Genomic DNA, 21,811 nt, shown 5'->3' with positions numbered 1-21,811 from the left:
TCTTTCATGTTTATCATTAAATATTCTGCATCTGATCCTGCCTGCCGTCTCCTGCATTTCGGTCCACCTGCTCTACTTACTCTTTGACACTATCGGTGAACCAAGCATACTACTAGATTTTAAAACTGAAATACTATGGTCAGAACAAATCTCTCCGTACTTTTCAGAAACACTGGCCACATATTGCACGACAGTAGGGCTCTGTTCTGTGCTTAAATCAGATTTTTTTTTCCCGTTGGTCTGGTGCTTTTTGTTGGCTGTTTTGTATAAGTCAGACCTAATCAGGTTAACCAGTGGCTTTCAAAGCCTGTTTGCTGTGCTTCTGTTCCTTGACTTTGGCCTTTGTGTTTGATCATGTCTTAACAAATTTTGCATATTTCATGAGTATAAAAAATGCTACTTATAATAATTATGCCCAATGTCACCTCACTGCATCTCGGGAAAATCATTAACACAAACGGTAACAATTCATTTTACGGGTCCGCAAATTTCATGGTAATTAGGTGGTATTTAGCAAGTAACTTTTTTGCAATTTCCTTGAAATTACCTCAAAATTTGTCTCAACTTTCATGGTAAGTAGATATAATAAGCAAGTAAGTTATTTGAAATTTTGTTGAAATTACCACAAAATTACCCCAGCATTTACCTCAAATTTCATGGTAAATTAGTGAGCTGTTGCAGCTTAATTTCTGAATAGTTTCTGTCTAATTTCTACTGAGTGGACCCCTAAATTGAAGTGAGTTGTTGCTGCCTAATTTCCAAGTAATTTCTGCTTAACTTCTGGGAATCATACCAGCTTAATTTCCAACTACTTTCTGTCTAATTTCTACTGAGCAGACCCCTAAAATGAAGTGAGTTGTTGCAACTTAATTTCCAAGTAATTTCTGCCTGACTTCTGTAGGCCAGTAAATTGAAGTAGGATTTTTAACCATTTACATTCTCACCAATTTCTGTATAATTTCAGCAGATCAGTCCAACCCTGTAACAAATTTCCTATTTATCCATTTTTAAAAAGTGTAGCCACCATAAATTGCTAGTTACCGACAAATACAACTTCATAATCAAGAATCAGGTTACAAATTGCCCATTTTAAAAGTCCTTGCCTCCTTATTAAGGCCTGATAATAATGTCTTCACACCACTCAACAAATGTCACTTTTATATTTTGAGACAATACATTAACAAAGAAATTAAATTTATACACGGTTTCTGACACAACTTAAGGTAAGTTAAATTCAAGACTTTTTAAGACTTTTTAATGCCACCCTGAAATGAAATTTATGACAAAGGTTGCAGTAAACACAATTGGGGAAAAAAACACCACAATGGGTGACCATTGTTTCTTCTTGCATGTGCACTATTTTGTGTGTCCTGTCCTGTGTGTGTTCTTCAGCCCATGAGCAACCAAGCTGTTTCCTGTTCCTGCAGTAAATCCTGGGCTGTTCCATGTCCCATGAATTGTGACCCCAAATACCTGGACTGGACGTGATTTTCGCACCAGTAGCGGACACGCAGATCCAGTTGTTTTGTTTTCGTGGTCTGGTTGAGGCTCTTGTCCAACATTAAAACAAACGCGCCCTTGTTAGCATCCGCAACAAGCTGCTCAGAAATGTACGGGGCTAATCCAAACTTGCTAATGTAGGCCGTCTTGTCGGCACTGCATGCAAAAGTGCAGGCAATGTCAGAGTCAGGGAATATGGCGCGAAATAAGTCTCCAACTCCCTCATTTGACTTGTAGGACTGGTGTTTTGTTACGGTGTTCAGTGACCACAGTACTTCTGCTTTCAATGTAGACGTACAACCAAAAATCGTCCAGAGATGTGGTGCTGCAGTCCTGGTTGTGGATGACGGGGGTGGGGGTGGAGATGTGGTGGAGACGACAGTAGAACTGCGAAATACCTGGCGTTTGTTGGCAGCTTGATGTTGAAGCTTTGTGTTTCGCGCTCTGCATGTGCGACTCCACTGCCTTAACTTCCATCGTGCCAAGTTTAAAATACAAAATACAAAATGCATCGTGCCTTGTACACAATTCCCTGTACCGATTTCAGCCATGCCGAAAAATGTTGATTTGACAGCCAATTTTCATTGAACTTACACTTCCCCATGTTGTCCAAGGTAAAGTGACAGCTACACAAATAAAGTGCATCTGCTCTGAGAGTCCCGGCTGCACCCACATCACTGATTTTTTTGCTTCCGCTATAGTGATTGCGGGAGGTTACCGCGAGATGTTCGGTAAATTATTTAAAAAAATAAAAAATGTATCAATTATTTTGAGATTTGAAACTAATAATAATTATAAAACATTTTAAGACTTTTGAAAGATTGATTTAAGACATTTTAATGCCAATTAAGGCCTTGATTTTAGATTAATAAATTCAATGCCTTTTAAGACTTTTTAAGGATCCGTGGGAACCATGTTAAGAGCTGTGGCCATTCACTTCCCCCTGAAGCGGTAGATGTTCTCCTTATAAGAACACCAGGCTCTCTCAATATCATGTGTATGAGACCCTGTCTGTAGATACACAAAGTGTTGCCTATGGTTGGCATGATAATGGATGGAACCATCTTGTGACAGTCTTTTATAAGCTCTCCAACAATCTGTGATAAAAGCAAAACTAATAAAAACAAACTACTATTACTACTATTAAACTGAAGCTAAACCAAATTCGTCATGAAATTCAAAAATAGTATAGAAATAACAGGCTAATTCAAAAGAAAAAAAATATAATACCTCTACAAGGAGAAAAGACCTCCAGGCCACACAAAACACATGACCACTGACTTAGGATAAATAATATAAAATATATTTATAAAGGCATTCTGTCCTTTTTCATTTTACTGATAGCTTCTTTTTATACATGCAAAGCATCGCTTTAGAAAAAACACTTCTTTGTTTGATGCAAATCTTTAGCTCAATTATCCCACAAAAAATAAAATTAAAAACAAATGAATATACAACTAAAACTGCAGTAAATTAGAAATTAAGAAGTATTCAACTCTCAGTGCTTGATACACAAATTAAATGTATCCTCTGTTGGATCAAAATGCACTTATTATCAGTTATCAGTTTGTGACAGTCTTTGTTTTCCCTTAAGTTACCTTAAGGTGATTAGTCTTATTTGATCTTGGGTTCCTTCACTTCAAATGTTCCTTTAACGTTGTTTGTCAACTTTGAGTTTCTTTATGACATCAGTTGTGGTCAGTTTTTAAGTCTGTTTTGGGCCTAAGAGGAACAAAGTAATCTGAGATCTCAGGAAAAATTAAAATAAAATAGAATGCTCCTTAGTTCAGTTCCCTTTGATTTGGTTCCTACTGCCCCCTTGGAACAGCGCAACATCCACATGTCAGCATCCCGCAGAGATGAAGGTATCCACGAGCAGCGATGACAATCTGGATGGCAGACGAAGCAGCTCCACTCACAGATAGAATCATCCCTCAAAAAAAACACAAAACAGTAGTTAACCTAAGTGCATTACAAGCGTTGAAGTAACTTATAATCACATTTTCATGCATTATGACAGTGATTGTTGATTTATTATAAAATTATTATAATCTATTACAAAAACGAGAATTATAAAACACTGTGATCCTTGCAAAAAAATGTCAGTGAGTGACCTGCAATTATTAAGTATTGTGATTACATTACCTTATGTCATTATAAAATGCTTTATAATGTGATTATTGTTATAAAGAGATATGAATATTTATGAGTGCTTTAAGCAGATTATAACACAATAGAAGAATGATTATAATGCATTATGGACATGGGCTTCATAGATAGTGATACCATAATCATTTCAGAACTAAGTCTCTCTCCCTTTTTTGTACATATACATTTAAAATAAATGCACATTTCTGGCCTTTTATATTTTACAGTACATACACATTAGCTTTAAAGCCCATTTCAAATGTGCACAAACTGCCTTACATGCTTTCCCAGGGCTACATCAGCAGCTTAGCATGTTGCACTTAGCCTAGCTTCTAGACCACAATTAAGCCTAAGTGGTTAGCGGCTAAAAAGCTTAGCGCCATCAGCTATATTCTCATCACGTCACACAAACATTATATCCTGACTGAATTTTTGCTTCATCATACCTTTCAAGGTAAACTAACACATGATTACATTATTTTGGAACAAAACCTTAATGCTAACCAGCTAACCTCAAGTGGCTAACTCACCAGGATAATCCATTAATTTGGAGGGAAATGCCCACTGGAGTCCCGATGTTTTTTTCCACTGCGCAGTTTAGTAGTTTTCTCTCTCTCTGGCAACACACCAGCTCTTCTCGTCATTTATGTAAATCTCACATTAAAACGCCTTTTTTTAATCTTCCCAAACTTACTTACTTTTGGCAACACACCTGTCAGAGTAGTGTGACCTGCAGTAACTGAAGAATTTGACACTTCTCTGTGCGCAGCTGCCCAGGAAGCATCTAGATCATGGATGTATAAAGAGAACTGGATACAGCGTCGGAGGCGGGGCCCCGTTCATTCCTATGGAAGTTGCTCAGTAGCGCATGAAGCAATAAAAAATCGCCTTCCGGTAAGAAAGTATCCGACTCTCCTTCATTGTGCGGTCCATGGAGCACGCGCACTAGTGACTTTCGCTGGCCGAGTCGGCTATTTCCGGTTTAGCCCTCTGGCTAACTTGAATGGGGATAAAACAATTCAATCATGCAGCTCTTCTAGGCTTTTGAAATGAGATGGGACCAGACGGATTTAATTGTGATAGTGAGACAAGTCATTTCGCGGGGGTTGTGACGCTTAGTTGTATCCGCTGATTTCATGCCGTCTCTTTCATAATGTAAGTCTATGGGAAAAAGTCTTTTTGGGCCAGTGTGCATCACGTGACGTTGTAATTACACGGTTTGGCCGCTAAGTCAAATTTGCTTCAAAGCCGGGCGCTCTTCCTGTATCCAGTTCTCTTTTTACATCCATGATCTAGATAGCCCGTGTGAGGCGTTTAGGGAGGATCGGTAAATTGTAGCGTCTGTGGAGGCTTCCATCACTTCTTATATTGTCATTTAAGCCAACATGGCCAAGAAGTCCTTAACATGCTCACTAAAAGTGAATTCTGAACATCTTCAAGATAACTGGGCAAACTCCATCTGCTGAGGAAGATTGTGTGATGCAATAGAAAGCTCTACTCTACAGCTATTAAATTGACGTTGCAGAAAGATTGTTTTGTCAACTACTGTTTCCAAGGTCAAGAATTAACTTTTATTCTCTATTATTTTATTTTAATTGTTTCTCCATATTAAATTGGACTGCACCTGCTGTTTTAAATACACTGATAATTTCACTAATATTTAATTCAGACTGCAAAAGTTGGTGCAGTCAGTCTCATTTGCTTCATTTCCTTAACTTGATAAAGAACATTGACATTTCTCAGAGAGAGCAGACTGGATACCATATTATCTATTCAACCTCTCAGTGGTAGAGGGCAAAGTGACAAGTGTTGCTATTCATTTTGCTAGTTACAACATTTTTTATAAAAAGCATGAACCTGTCAGAATGATATGCTTTTGACTTCCAGCCACATTTACTGGTAAGTCTGTATACACATTTGAATGTGTTTATATTTGAAGATTTCTTTTCTCCTCATTCAAGTGTGACATTGTGGAAATCTCAAAATCCCACAAGTTCCAAGGATTTATTTTCAAAGGTGAGAGTGTAGTAATACATTTGAAGCACAGCAGTACATAAAAAAAACTATGGAAAAGAAGAAAACAACAAAATTATAATGTTACTTGATTTTTTTTCCTTGCTAAAGGGACTGTTAATTTGCTTAAGTGGGCATGTCCTTGACTAACACATCCCTCAGATCTTTCTGTCCAATAAATCACTCTCATTCTGTTCTGGCTGTGAGTCTGATTGGAATTGAGTTTGTTATTAACAGGAACCAGACAAGAAGCAGAGTCTCTGCGTCTAGTTTAATATTGCATTGGACTACTACAGTACAGAGAACAAATATTCTTCCTGTGTAGTTATCAGTGTTTTGTACTTCTGTTTTGTTCCCATTCTGACATAAGAACATTTCACTTCTTATCTTTTCTTTGTTGCCCTTTGAGATTCCCTTTTAATGAAAATTATGTCAGAAATAAAATGTTCATCATCATTCTCATCATCATTTATCTGTTTCCATCTGTACTCCAGCCATTCACAGAACATTTTTAAACTTGAGAAAAGCTGCACAGCCTGTGTATCACTGTCAAAGAAGCTGTGAATTCTTAGAGTAGAAAGAGCATATAGCAAGTGTAAGATTATCTAGTGACTTTGTTGCACAAAGATGATGGTCTGAAATTCTTCACTACCTCTCTGTAATGTTCTGTCTTCTCCAAAACACCATGGCTAATAACACTGAATGCTCTGGCTTTCTATGTGAGCCTTAATAAGCATGCTTTAGCCTTTTTTCACTCACTGCAAGGAAAAAAGAACTTAGAATTTCCAAAAACAAGCTCTGAAGACCAAAGATTATCCAGCTAATTACATATTATCTGAGACAACAGACAGCCATGGGAGGACCAAAAAGGCACACTCTCAACCACTAAGCAGGCAATTACAATTACTATCAGTTCCACAGTTTCCCTGATGAGGAAGGTGATAATGGTGACAATCACTATGACTAACAAAGCATGGAGTAATCAGAACTGGCTATTGGACCCCGCAGTCACAAGAACAGTGCTAACAAGGTACCCAACCGAGAGACAGGCACAATCCAGGTAAATAGGACAGGATGTGTAATCAGTGACATAATTACTCAGTGTGGACCCACTGATGGTTGCAGAAACACTGAAAATTTGATAGATTTGCATCAGATACTGGAAACTCAGCAGTTTTGGTGCAGAAACTTGACAAAAGATAAGGTTGACTCTTTGTTTTCATCACCTAAGGAAAAGACAGAACATTCAAAAGGTAGTTCTCTTTTGATGCCTCTTGAACAGTTATATTCTCATTCACAAAGAGTGTGTTACATCCCCACAGTCTTAATTCAATCTTAATTGTGCTTATTGAAAAAGAACAAACATCACAGGATCTCATGTGTCAAGCAAAATAAATCATTCACTGATTTCTTATTACTATTAAACTACAGGAAAATGTAAAAGTAATTCACCATACATTAGCACATTAGCATCAACAAACTTGTGGAAAGATAGTTAAGTCTAGCTTACAGCCTTCAAATATCTCTTGTTCATGCTGAATGTAAAGGGCTACACATTTTCTCATAAATGTAATTCAGTTTATGTGAGGAATAGTCAGACAGTTCAAGGAAGAAGTAGATGATTCAAGAATTCAAAAGTCATTCTTTCTGTGTGTGTTCACTTATTCTCCACACATTTTCAGCAACCTCTTTGAAGGCTCAGTAAATGTCCAACTGGCCAATTTGTACTACAATATGAGGTCAGTCTCTTGTGGTTTTCAGTTGGTTTGCTCTTGCAAAAACAAAATGCCTTGCAGGAAGGTGAAATAGTGAATATATTTTTTATTAATTTAGTCACAAGAATATATTTAGATAGTGTAACAAGCAGTTTTTTATTTTGATTACTAAATTCTTTGAAAGAATGAATATCCTCACATTTTTGGAAGACATGGTTCCACTAGGGTGTACCCTCCATTTTAAAAAACAGTTTTCTTCCAAACCTGCTCAAAGTTGTTTGGATACCTCCAAAATTGTTTAAATTAAATTTGATTGATTAATGTAACAGTCCATATAATGGCAGTTACACAGAGACAGCAATGGCATCTTGCTTCCATATTGTATTCTAAGTTAAAGCAGCAGGAGAGTTTGTGTGGACAGACTGTTGAGAAATTCATGAGCTGTGACAAAGGTTTCATTCTTCCAAATAAATACATTTCCTGCTGTTGTGTCTTTGGAAAAAGAAACAGGGTCTGTGGGGATGATCACACAGAAATGCTGTAATGATGTTACCCCTCGTGATTTAGGCAATTATGTGGTTGCAGTTTGATATGATGATATGGACAAGATGGACTGTTAAAAGATATGTATGTCAAAATTTGCTGTTGAAGCTCTCCACAGTGTTGTCAAGTCAGTGATGCTGATAGGTGAGTAATGAGGGGCAGAGGTTCACCAGTTCAATCCCTGGATCAGCAGAGTACATCAAGTAAAAAGCAGCACTTTCCCCTAACTCATAATTTTGTCTGATAACACTGCCATGCCTCCTAATGGCCACTAGGTGGCAGAGGGGCTAATCTCAACTGTGTGATTGAGTTGCCTTCTTTATCTGTGAGGTGCTTTACATTTAAAAATATAAAAAATATATGTATTTTCTTCTTTTTGTCTTCTTTTTTTGTGGGTGTGTAACACTAAATTGGATAATATATTTCAATATGGACAATGAAACAACAAGATGGAAATCCTTGTATCATTTAATTGTGACTGTCACACTAAAGCAAGTATCACATGTTAGATTATGGCAAACCTCTTCAACAACCAATTCAGCTTGAAGTCTGCTTATTAATTCACTATGGCATTTTACCAAACACAGTTTGCAGTTAGTGGAACAAAAACTGTAAATTAATTATATTAAATTATCATGTCTTATACATTAGCATTTGTTGTAAGTTATTTTATACTTAGTTAAACAAAAATTATTGCTTAGATATAGAATGGTTTTGAATTAAGCAAATCGTTTTAGGGACACTTACGGTGTAATTATGCTAAATTTGGATCCAGCATTTCCTGAGGCTGTCTTAGCAACAGCCAAAAGTGTGAAAATGCAGTCTTCCCACTGAACATCATTCTACTGATGGAGAATGTGATTTCCCATCTAATTTCAGATGCCACCTTGGTGGATTTGTTGTGTACATGATCCGGACACAGTTCCAGAGGCAGAGCTCTATTTAATCAAGTGACTCGCTTCACACTGATCACAGCATCTTGCCTCACCAATCTGTACCTCCTAATGTAATCATTCCATCTACTCCGGTGATGCAGTGGTAAATATAACTTCGACCTTTTAGTTGGTGATCAGGCAAACAACTGCCCCTGTACACCAGGAAAATCATATATTCCATCAAATAGTTTCTTTTACATAGACAGGAAAGACACAAGAGAAAGAGGGAATTATGTGCATTATGTGCTTTCTGCCTCACTCAACCATTATTATAGTGCTCATTAACCATTATTATAATGATTAAATACATTCACTTTGATACACAGGTGATTTTGTTTCACATGTACTCATTTGTTTCCATTTGTGATAGATTTCCACACTCTCATATGGTCTCTACATGGTATTTTCTCTTTTCTTGTTTAACTGTATAACAACAAAACTTCACTTATTATATTAACATGTGTATTATACCTCATACTGTTCCATGCAAGCTGTATAAATTCTTATAAAGCAGAAATACCCTTTTAAGATCCCTCACTATCTATCAACATATAAGCTGATGCTTATCTCTTTGACAACCCCACTTTATCTGTGCACAAACAGTCCCCACTCCTCCTACCACAGTTAAATGTCATCAGCAAACCACCATTAGCTATTCACAATAATGCAAGGTGATGTCATATCCATTTGTAACCGAGTGCTTGGACCTCGGCTTTGTTGGGATTCAGTGTATTATCCAAATGTACTGTGCATGTGCTATCAGTTTTTTAATTCAACTTAACATTTTTTCCTACCGAGTCAACTAATGAAAGACCAGAAATCATAAAAACATAACCCCCCTGACTGTGCTCCTTCTGCTCCCTCCTTCTCTGTTGAAGTGAAGTGTCAAGGATGTAACATGTGAATCCTTGCAGCCCAAATGGATCAGTGGGTGGTCTGAATACACCTGAGCTTTGCTGTTGCACTGGAACCCCTGGTGAGATGAAGGACTCTGTTTACTGAAAAAAAGACCCTTTAAAGGTGACTGACATCATGTCTACCTGCTGTAAAACCAAACTGACAACAGGGAGACATCTCAGCATCTCTTTTGTGCGAAGCCTCTGTCTACACGTGAATATCTATGTGTTTGTGGTATCAACATGTCTAAACAGGTCATTTTTAAATGCTGGTGTATTTGATTTTCACATTAACACACACAGTGTTTATGATACATTATCCATACATGCCTGCAGCCTGCCCATCTGTAAAACACACTACAATAATGGTGAGGGCAAGTAAAGTACAGGAAAGATTCCCATTTACTCCTGTATGTATCTTGTAAAAGCATGTCTTCATCTGCCCTGTGCATTATGTGAGTGAGGCATCCAGCCACAAGCAGTATTGCATCTGTCACTTTGTGTGCTCTTTCTCCCCCTACTGGCAGTGACTTACACTTGCAAGCCTCTGGTTTTGTCCATCACAGGTCATAAATGTTTGTTAGTATGGCATCGCTATAGAAAGGGCATGGCTCAAGAAACAGAGAGCTGAGCTGCTTCCAGCCTTAAACAAAAAGAGGTAGACTCTTCTGGCTTTGGAGAGTCACACCTGAAATGTTTCCTCTTGTTTAATCAGGATTATTAAGGTTTATTTTTTTTCATTTTGGCCCTGTTCTTTTCACCAAACGGATGCAAGTTTTCAGAACTCTGAATGCTAATGAAAATGCCTACTTTTTGTTCAGAAAAATGTACACAGGTTTAATTTCCATTTGCATATTTTTTATGTAAATACAAACACATGCAAAGACTGAAAATGGGAAGCTCATCTTCAATATTTGCTGTTATAATAGACTTGTTTGTTTGTTATGTGGACTACTAATTCTTTCTTTAAGATAATAGCAGCTGATGCTTCTCCCAGCATGCTTTATGCAGAATACACACCTACTGTACAAGCAATTTGAAGTCTCTGACGCACCTAACATGCATGTCGGCTGTCACAGGAAAATGCACAGGGGGATTACACACACCTTTGACAAATAAATGATGAGGGCCAGTACCCAAACCCATGACCTCTTTGCTGTAAAGTCTTTTCATACTCCTTACATAATTTCAGGTGTCTATAAATAATCTTTCATCTACTTCAGTCAGTTTTGGGGTAATACAGTAATTTTGTTGGAGGTCCTCACAAATACCAAAATTCAAATTGTATCCACTCTGATCTTCCTTGGCTTTCAAAACAGAATGCTGGTAATTGTGCCTGTTTTTTCAGTTGAGGACTCTATGGATTCATCTATCCATCCTTTATTCTCTGTGCAGTGTCACTCTCTCAATTTAACCTCAGAATTTTAATTTTAGGGTGATATTATTTATTTGCACTGTGCAGTCAGCTTCCAATGTGATATTACAGGAAAGGCAATGACTGCAGTTGTTGGACTTCACATCAAAGCCACAGAGATTAGAATTGATGGATTTCTTGTTTCACCCCATTTAGCATGCTTGTGTCCCTGGTAGGCATACCATTAACAGTTGACTCAGATAAATAAATGCCCACACATACTCTGCCACATGAAAAACACAAATATCTGCTGTAATAGGCTACCTAGAACATTCTTGAAATGTAATCACAATCTCTCCTCTGCAAAGTTAATGGTAATGAAATCATTCATTTATGTTTTATCTGCTTTCATCTGCTGTTACAAATGTATCACTGTGTTTGTCAGCATTTATTTATTCATTGTTCATATTACTACTTTTCCAAACAAGTAACTGCTATGAAACTAACGTCTTTCCACGGGGCAGAATTGATGTTTAGACACTGCAATAGCTGAAAGAAATTACTCTTTCATGATAAGAAAAATTAAATAAGCTGCCTCTAGTCTGTCTCAGTGGCTTTAATTGTGAGTCATAAATTTAACACAGGCACCCTAAGACATATCTTTGCAGAGAACATTGACACACCTGCTCATGGCCAGCTGTAATATCCTGGCAGTTAAATTTAATGGTGTCGAATGTCAAGCATGACTACAATAACGGATGAGAAAAGTGGGAATAAATGAAAGAAGACAATGCATTAGGATTGCAGAGGAGTATGGAAAAAGAGCAATCATTAAACTATATATTCTGTTTAGGTTTACAATTGTGCTGAGGACCTGCAGTGTTCTTCTTGTCAGAGTTGACTGCTACAGTATAGGAGAGTCAGTCTAAGTATGAACAGTATGAACACATATATGCACATGTGTACATCAGCAAAAGCTTCAGAGCTGGTGAATGTAAGCTAAAGAGTTGCTTTGACAGTGAAGCTGAGCTAAGAGGAATAACACTCAGCCTGCGTGTCAGGGATCGCTCTTAATTACCTCCAATCTGAGCACCACTGTTTGTTTCACAGACTAATGACTTAGATGGGGATTAAGCACTTGGCACTGTGCTAATTAGCCCGCTAGCACTCCCTGGGCATCCCAACGTGAGCCTCAGACAAAAAGTCATCAACAGGGGGAGGGCACTGTTGGTTTTTCCTTGGCCCCATCCAGCCTCTGACCTTCCTGCATACACATCCACCACTAACCCACCTCTCCCATGGCTGGTTAGGTGGAGAATGTCACGATGAGGAATAATTATGTAGTGGTCAAGGAACACAGGTCTGTCATTTATCCTAATATCTTTGTGTGACACACTTTGACTACATTTCTTGTGTAAAAGATGCTGAAGAAATGATGTGTTTTACAGCTATTTTGTATTATTATTTTATACCCTTGTCAAGGTCACAGGTTGAAGAACAACACATGCAAGTTGGGGTGTAATCCAGCAAAAAACCTCTAAAATGATTAATTGATGTCCTGCTAGAAATGAGCAGGAGTGATTTTGTCAAATGTGATGACATGTACTGTATGTGTGCATTGTGTGTGTGTGTGTGTGTGTGTGTGTGTGTGTGTGTGTGTGTGTGTGTGTGTGTGTGTGTGTGTGTGTGTGTGGTGTGTGTGTGTGTGTTTGAAGTTTTCTTTATCTGCTCATGATAGATTTTTACCATCAAAGTCTACTGATATCAGTAGCATATATTATCAGAGATCTATAATGAAACATTGATGAAAATATTGCCAGAATCAATCAGTATCAAGAAAAAATGGAGTTTATTGTAGCTTCTATCCTTTGAAAGGGCAAACATAGCTCATATGAACAAGGTTTAGATAAGATCTTGTTTTAAATTGTCCCTTGTATCTCACATTCATTTATTTGTCTGTAGTGTCCCTGTGTTCCATTGTCAGTCTTGTGTTTAGCTCTCACATCTCAAGCCTGTTCTGCTGAAATCTGCAAATAATTACCATTATCTGAATCACACCTTCTAAACAGAATAATATTAAGATTTTCCTACATTGTTCCATGTCTGAAAGAAAGATTAAGAAAGAAAGAAACATTTTCTCATTCCAAGTCAGTTCAGTTGATTTAATTACTGCTGTGCTGTAGTATAACCCTCTGGAAAGCCTAGGATTAAGCATCATAATTAAGCAAACCCACAAAAAAAACTACTGCATCCACTTAGTATAGTTAGAGCCAAAGATCAAAACTGTGGGGTTTAATTAAGAATCAGTTTATCGATTTGCGTACTGTTTTCATTGTCTGGGAAAAAAAACAACCTATTTCTATTCTCATATCTTCTAATTAAATTAAAAGAGTTACTTGTATACACTCAGAGATAGGTAGCTGGCTCTTGCAGACAAAAAATGGGAAACACAGATTAACACACATAATTTCATTGTTCACAGTGTCAATATGCAGCACTTAGGGGTCAGTGTAGCCATTTTAATCTGCCTGCCTCAAAAGAAAAACAACACTATAGGTTGAAAATTCAGCCAGCAAAAATGACCTGTAGTTACGTTTGAGTGACAGACGCCATCTAGCCGCCATAGTAATTATGACGGAGAGTGATGCGGTTCAGACGATGTCAATATAAGGTGACAGATTTCTATAATTGGACGTGGCGAGTTGGGTGGATGACTACATAGAAGTGGACTTAGCTGCAGGAGACCACTGTTCACTTTCCAACCGTGAGTGTCATGTTTCAAACTATGTGTCGGACCAGTTTTTTAAAAACTGTAAGTATGATTGTTGTGGTGTTTACTGTTGCCATGACGACAAAGGTTGCCTAACTTTAAAGAAGTAAGTTTAACCCACACCATGTTTCAAGTCATCATTTTAACCCAAACCATGATCTTTCCCCAACCCTAACCATGTGGTTTTTGTGCCTAAACCTTACCAGACCTTAACCACAGCTGTCACACCATAAAACATATAAAAACACATATTTTTTAACAGTGATTTATAATGGTTTTGGAAAGCAACAATAGAGTTGACATATTAGCAAAAATGCTTCTATGGTTCATTCTGGAGCGCATGGCACAATCCGGGCACATGCATATATAGACCTCAAAGGGGGCTTGAGCACCTGCCCGTTTGGCCTCTTAGAGAGAAAGCGCCCCTGCTCTGGAGAGTTTTTTAATAAATAAATAAATTCCTGTTGTTAGTGCTACATCCAGCATGACATAACAATATACTCTGTATCTCATCTTGTTTCTGAGCTTAGCTGATAGAGAATTTATATTAGTATATGTTAGTGTTTATAGTTTACCGCGAGGTAAAGCTGTAGTTGTAGTACTGGTTGTAGTTGACGAAACTCAGTAGCATGGAACTAACGTTCAGGGGACTGTTATTGTCATCGCACAAGTTAATGAATTAAATTAATCTGAGTTTCTAGCAGCCAATTGATCTGCATTAACTATAGTCAGTGGTGATGTTGTCATTGTGTTATTAATGTCTTTGGATTTTATGTTATGTTTGATCAATAGGTGAATACATGTATAAGGACAGTGAATGCAGCTATATTTACATGAATGTTGAATGTTAACTATTTAGTAAATGTCATTATATATTTAGGAAAATAGTTAAATTCAAGCACTTTTTTCAGTATTTTTTCAGTATTTTTGGAGGGAGGGAGGGATGAGGGGATGTTAACTGTTAAAATCTTTTAGAAATCAGTGTCTAATACACCTTATCTAAAGCTTATGTGTTGCTTTTTAGAATCGTGGCTTAAATGAATGATGCCTTCCAAGCCTCAGTATTATGATATGATATGTGAATAATATTAAACTACTTTGTTGGCACATAGTATCTTAGCCCTACAATATCATCATCTTCTTATTGCCCATTATTGCTCAGCAGTATTAAGCTGAGCTTCTGGATGTGAAGATATCTGTCAGAGGGCTACAGTAGGTAAGAGTTGGGCTGGTTAACATGTGAGGAGAATTTACTGAAATACACTTAATTTCTTTGCATGTATCATTAATTAACTGTCATGTAGCAGTGTTTGAACCAACCTCAGTCATGGGTTTGTTTTAAATACAAACATTTTAATGTCCCTTTAATAGTGTCCCAAAAGTAGTCATTCCAGGTATATATTTATGTATTATTACTTATATTTAATTATTCATAAAAGTCACCTTTTATGAATTTGGACATCCTCTGCATGTCCCTGGTACAATCAACCTATGTGATGTGTTGATTTTAATTATGCTGGGATTTCTGAGCTAAATGAAGACAAAAATTATGTCTTAAATCAGATTTTTAATCAAATACATTTGCAATGCAAATTAATGCAGAAAATAACTGAAACATGTTGCAGTTTGCAGTCACTTTAGGGGCAAAGTGGAGCAAAACTCATCAATCAAGAAGACAGGTGACATGTGCTTTAAGATTAGGAGAAAAGAGCCCTCTTTCATATAGGAATGTAATCTCAGTGTTTCCCCTATTATTGTACAGGCCCGGCAGCCTACCAGGCCAACAAGAACCCCTGCCGGGCCAAAAAAACTATTTTTTAATGCCAGAAATAATGCCAAATATCCATTAACTCAGAAATCAATAGCGTTCAGGGATGTCTCTGTGCAACACTGTTCCGAAACATGGGTCAACCTCTGTGTTGTTGCCTGGGAAACTGTTGGTAGTGTACCTCCTTTTAAGGAATAGGGCAGTGTGTAATCTGTGTATGTAGTGATTGTATGGTTGAGTGAGTGTGAGTAGCAGAAAAGTGACGGTGAATGCAAGCAGACCAGAGGAAAAGGTTAGTAAATTGTCAATCTGACAGTAAATGTACAGTACAGACCACAGTGTGTCAGTTAATACATGCTGCAGCTTGCCAAGACCAAGAAAAGTCACGTCTGTTGTTTCCCCAACTGCTGGAAAAGTGAAAAGGGTTAGCTCCCAAGTTAGCAACAGTGGGTTTGCCTAACCTGAAGACGCAAAACAGAGAAATGTGTGGCTACTGAGTCTCTCCTGAGTTTAGCTCAGACCCTGCCCTCAGTCAACAGCAGTCAACCTAGGGGAAACACTGTCATCTTTACATTTTACCCCCTTTTAATAATTTTACAGAATATATAATTTACTATAGTATATTGAGGTTTACACTGCACAAAATAATACATGTAAAATGGTTGATTTATTGCTCTAACTCATGTGTTGAAGTGTAATACTGATGTAAAGATACCTTTGGCCAGGTTATACATACAGTAAGTGCCAGTTGCTAAGAGCATACCGCAGAGATCTAAACTACCAATTTAAATGCCATGTTATTATTGCAATGTCAGCAGGTCTTTTTAACTTATTAGGAACAGTCTGATTGCTTAACTTGGTTTAGTATTCAGTGGCAAAATCAAGTTTACGCTTGGATTTGAGCTCCTTGGACTCACCTTACCAAACAGAATACAACCGAGGACATGAAGAAGAAAAAAACACATCTGATAGTGTTGATCTCTTTGACCCCCCTGCCATAGAGAGCAGTTCACTGACCACTACTGAATGGACATGTAGTGCGTTGTATATGTTCATATATCCTCAACCTGTATTATCTCCTTGCACTAAATGATTGAATTCTTTATAACTTGATGTGCTGATACTAGTTGACTACTATTTCTAAATTTCAAGGTGGACTTATACCTCTCCTCTCTGCCCTTACTGATGCATCCCGCAACGAAAGAGCCATCAAGAAAAGTCTGCTCTGAAGCCTGCTGTGCAGAGAGTGAATATAAAAGGTGACAGCGTGGTTCCCAGCGAGCTTCCTTTCTATTCTGCAGTATTTCCACCACAATGCTCTGGGGGAGGCCAAACTGCACTATCTGTCAATTAAATAGTTTGTAATCCAGGACCCCATGCTACTGTCCACCTGCTTCACTTTGAGTGTCACCAAGGGGCCGGATGGCCATGAAAGTAGTGCAATCAAATAACATGATAGCCATCATGCAACCACCACTCTGGGTGGGAGTAAACCCCGTGGAGCTGGTACATGATGAAATTGTCCACAACAATTATGGTACTGAAAAGAATTAACTAGATTTGAATGGAATAGAATAGAAATTACTCTTATATTGTGGTAGTCTGTCCAGTATTGGCAATTTTATTTTTCTAGATTTAAGTACAATCAATTACTAATTGGACTTCTGAAAATTGATCTCAAAAGTACAAAAATTAGTACTGTTGTCATTTATAATCTTTAACATATCTTTCCATATTGGCAAGGATGTAAATTGAGGTTTTACTCTCCTCTGTCAGCACAGCAGGATAACAACAATCATTGTAGTCATTTGCCTTATGATTCATTAACATAATGCTGCCTTTTTATTGATTTTTTGTGGGTCATTTTGTTTTCCTTTGAGGACGTTGTGGGACGGATTTAATGGTCCAGGGGGCAGTTCCGGCCCTGGGGCCGTATTTTGTATATAGCCCCATGTTTAATGTAGAACAATGATACATTATGCATATTGCACTGAGGTTTTTTTGTACTATACTCTTATTTATATCATATTTATATTTTTTTATGTCTGCACTGGTGTCTTTAATATCATGTTTTGTACAATACCTTATTTATATTGTATTTACAATACATTTCATGTCACTTGTTTTTTTTAATACTGTTTTTATTTATAGAGTTTTTTTGTATCTAAAATGGAGCCATTATGCACATTATGCACTAAGGTTTCTGTAATATAGTTTTTTTGTACTATACTTGTGCAATACTCTTATTTAAATTATATTTATATTTTTATGACTGCACTGGTTTCTTTAATATCGTATTTTGTACAATCGCTTGTTGTACAGACGTGGCCTAAAATATTTGTACCCTTCCACCTTTTTTTAAAAAAACTAAATTTTCTCTGTATAAAGTTGAAACTGACAGAAGTATATGGTATCCATCATTCTTTATTTCACATTGAATATAACTGAAACTTTGCTTTTGATTTACAACTTGATATATTATTTAATACAGTAAAACAAATGAAAATGGCATGGCCAAAAATATTGGTACCCTTAACTTAATATTTTGTAGCACAGCCTTTGGAGGCAATAACTGCAGTCAAGCACTTTCTGTAACTCTGAATAAGGTTTCTACACTTCTCCACTGGTAGTTTGGCCCACTCTTCTTGAGCAAACTGCTCCAGTTCTCTCAGGTTCTCATCCACTCTTGGGTGCTTTTTGATGTATGTTTTGGGTCATTATCTTGCTGGAAGACCCATGACCTGTGACTAAGACACAGCTTTCTGACACTGGGCTGTATGTTTCACTCCAAAATGCCTTGATAGACTTCTGATTTCATTTTGCCCTGCACAGATTCAAGGCACCCACTGCCTGAGATAGCAAAGCAACCCCAAAACATCACTAAGCCTCCTCCATGTTTCACGGTAGGCATGGTATTCTTTTCTTTGTAGGCTTCATTTTTTTCCCTCTGTAAACATAGGGTTGGTGTGATTTACCAAAAAGCTCTAATTTTGTTCTATCTGTCTCTAGTTTTCCTTCTGTTTTCCATGTTCAGTGAGATGCACACAGTGGCATAAAACAGCAGAGTGAGTAATTTTCTCCTTTTAAATTGGCTGTATGAGCGATTATAAGATTGAAAACATCTGTGATACTAATTAAAACACAATAGTCTTCTTAAAGTATCACTATAAATCAATTATTTATTACAACTTCTAAAGGGTACCAATAATTTTGTCCAAGCTATTATAGAATTGTCTTCGTAGAATAAGCATGAATTCAGTTATTTTCACAAATATTTTGTTTTGTTCCACTGCAAACCAAACATAGATATGCATTGATAATAAAATATCTTTTAATTTCAACAATGTTCAGGGCAAATGGCACATTATTTTAATAAAATGCAAGAGTACCAATAATTTCGTCCACATCTGTATTTAGAATTAATTTTATGTCACTTGTTTCTTTAATTCTGTTTTTATTTTGTGAGGGGGTTTTTTGTTACTAAAAGAAAATCTCAAAGACATTAAGCCCTGCTGTTTCTGTGTAAGTATATGGACACTGGTGGTGAAATTGGCTACAATGCAAAGGGCACCAGCTAAAATCTTGCCTAGGGCACCACACTTCTTGCCCAAATGGCAATGGCTGAATAGATTTTTCTAGACCAAGATCTACAAAATATTATTAGCTGTAATTTCAAAACAGAAACCACTGCCCAGCATTAAATATGTGTTTTAGCATGTGATGATAAATGTGTGTGCAATTGCATGCATGTGAGAATGAAATAAAGCAAGAAGGGGGGGGGGGGGGGGGGGGGGGGGGGGGGGTCATCAAACCAAAAGGCTTGCACATATGTTTCTTTGAAATCCTAAATGTCAATTGTGAACACATTTGTTTCACTCTCCTCTCCTTGCGCCCTGTTAAATGCATTTTGTCTTTTCTTTTTCTTATCTTCAAGATTATGATCTTGTCTCATCAATGCCAGCCCTTCAGTTAAATCCACTGCTATAATAGACTTATCACATGAGCCCACCAAGGTGGTGGATTCTCTTTCTGGCTCTTCATGTGAAATTCATATTCATTAATCAGAACCTTCTTTGAGGCTTTAAAAATACAGATGATTTTTACTGAAGCAGCAGGCAAACAGGATGACATGGAACACCTTAAATTAGAAAAGCTGGTATGAATACATCCATAGATATATAATCAACACACTCACACAAATTCTAATTACCTTCTTAATACACAGGAAATATCACAGATGCGAGGATCAATAATAAGACATATACTATGTATGAGCACAAAAAGGGGGAAAAAAGTCAGAGCTACTGATGTAAATAACATTTGTATTCTACACACACTGCAGACAGTATTAGCAGATAAGAAGTCATTAAAATGCTCGGAAAAGAACAATTCATTTAGGCTATAATTACTTATTAACAAATGGGATTTTACAAGTTAATGTATATATTGGCAGGAGAGTTGAATGCACAATATGTAATTTTCTGCCGCTAGGGGTCTCTCAATCAAAACAATTAAAAAAGACTGAATTTGATGATGTCGTGAAGAAGCATGGGATCATGGGAGTTATGTCTTCACTGTTAAACAACAACCATTGTCATACAGACAGTGCTCTGCAGTCAGCGTTTTTACCGAGAGCCGAATTATCTGCAGAGATCTCCTCCTCTCCAAAAGAAATGGACCCAGTGATTAAAACCAGTAAAAACACTGAATAAAGCAGTTTCATGTTGAAAATCAGTTTTTCTCTGACACTGGTCGGAGGACACAGGATGTCCAGAGGGGCTGTGAGCTGAGCTGCTGCTAACATTTGCTCAGCTTGTTTCTCTGATAACTTAAGATCCAGATATTCAGGAGGTTTTTACCCAGGGCCAAATTACACGCATAAGTCTCCTCCTCTCGAAAACAAATGGACCTACTGATTAAAACCGGTAAAAACGCTGAATAAAGTAATTTCACATTAAAAATCAGTGTTTCTCTGATGCTGTTCGGTGGAAAGAGGACGTCCGGGAGGGGTTGAGAGCTGAGCTGCCGCTAGCGTTTGCTCAGCTTGTTTCTCTGATAAATCAAGATCCAGATGTCCAATGACTAAAATCCTTCATCCAGCTAAAATATATAGTGAAAAACGACCAAGATCTAAAGAGTATATTGTAAAATGGTGGCTTAAAACTGGATAAAAGGTCAATTTATGTAAGCATCTAGCAGACAACCGCAACACTGACACATGCGCAAGGGGGATATGATGCCATTGACAGGGGACCAAATGAAACAGACCATTACCTTGATTAAAAGTACAGATTTCTCTTGGTTTGAAACTTGTTGGAAACATTTGGGATAATGTAAGTACACAACTCAACAAAATATATAACATAAGCCTAGTCATTTTTAGACAGTTTAATGCAGAAAATTTACATATTGGGTTTTTAAGGTTTACGATTGTTGTTGCTGACTTCTTGTTTTCTTTAGCTACTTCTCTTGTTCTCACAGTTGCTGACCAAGGTCACTTCTATTCTGATACAATCCTTTTCTGGCAGCATCTCTAGTAGAATTCATGTAATTCATCCACGTACAACAAAATAGCACTGACATTTCTCAACTCAACCATGAGGCTTCATCAGTTCTGCTAGCTGGTTGTAGGTCACAGGCATTCAAACCTGTGGGACAGTTGTTTATATCCGAATGTCACATGAGAGTTGTTCGGGTCGATAAGGTCACGTCTATCATGGAAGAGATTCATTAATGTGAGTAAAGGTGAATTGTTGCACAATGATCTGGAAAATGGTGACACCAAAAACAGGGAGCCCTCTGAATGTCCATTTCCCAGATGATGTCCTATCCGGTATGTTGAATAAATCCACAGACAAGCTGGGGCCCTTCTATTCACATGCTCTACTTGTGCCTGTGTGGTTCTCCAGTTTCTTTTCACACTCCAAAAACCCACAGAGGATTTGTGTGTCAAAGGATACTCTAAATTGCTCGTAGGTAAGAATGTAATACTCTTCTCCAATCACACGAACGTAATCACCCACTGAAATTTGCATGTACGTGGCCACATGGCCAATCAGGATGCACCTACCGTTTACATGTATCTCACACAGTATATAAGGCAACGCCTCATTGCAGTTCCCATCTTGAAACCACTTCAGCTGACTTTGTGGGAGATGCAGGGTTCATA

General features: G+C 37.5%; 1 long non-coding RNA gene across 1 annotated transcript; it reads right to left on the bottom strand.

Annotated features, from left to right (window-relative positions):
• Positions 1-2,321: 2,321 nt before the first annotated feature.
• On the bottom strand, positions 2,322-4,729 carry LOC137182696 (uncharacterized). The gene is made up of 2 exons (XR_010928361.1): positions 4,179-4,729; positions 2,322-3,433 (listed from the first exon to the last, which is right to left on the bottom strand). It is a non-coding gene; the product is annotated as an uncharacterized lncRNA (long non-coding RNA).
• Positions 4,730-21,811: the final 17,082 nt, after the last annotated feature.

This window comes from Thunnus thynnus, chromosome 5, assembly GCF_963924715.1.
Source record: "Thunnus thynnus chromosome 5, fThuThy2.1, whole genome shotgun sequence".
Classification (NCBI taxonomy): domain Eukaryota; kingdom Metazoa; phylum Chordata; class Actinopteri; order Scombriformes; family Scombridae; genus Thunnus; species Thunnus thynnus.
This window is presented reverse-complemented; position numbering and strand designations above follow the sequence as displayed.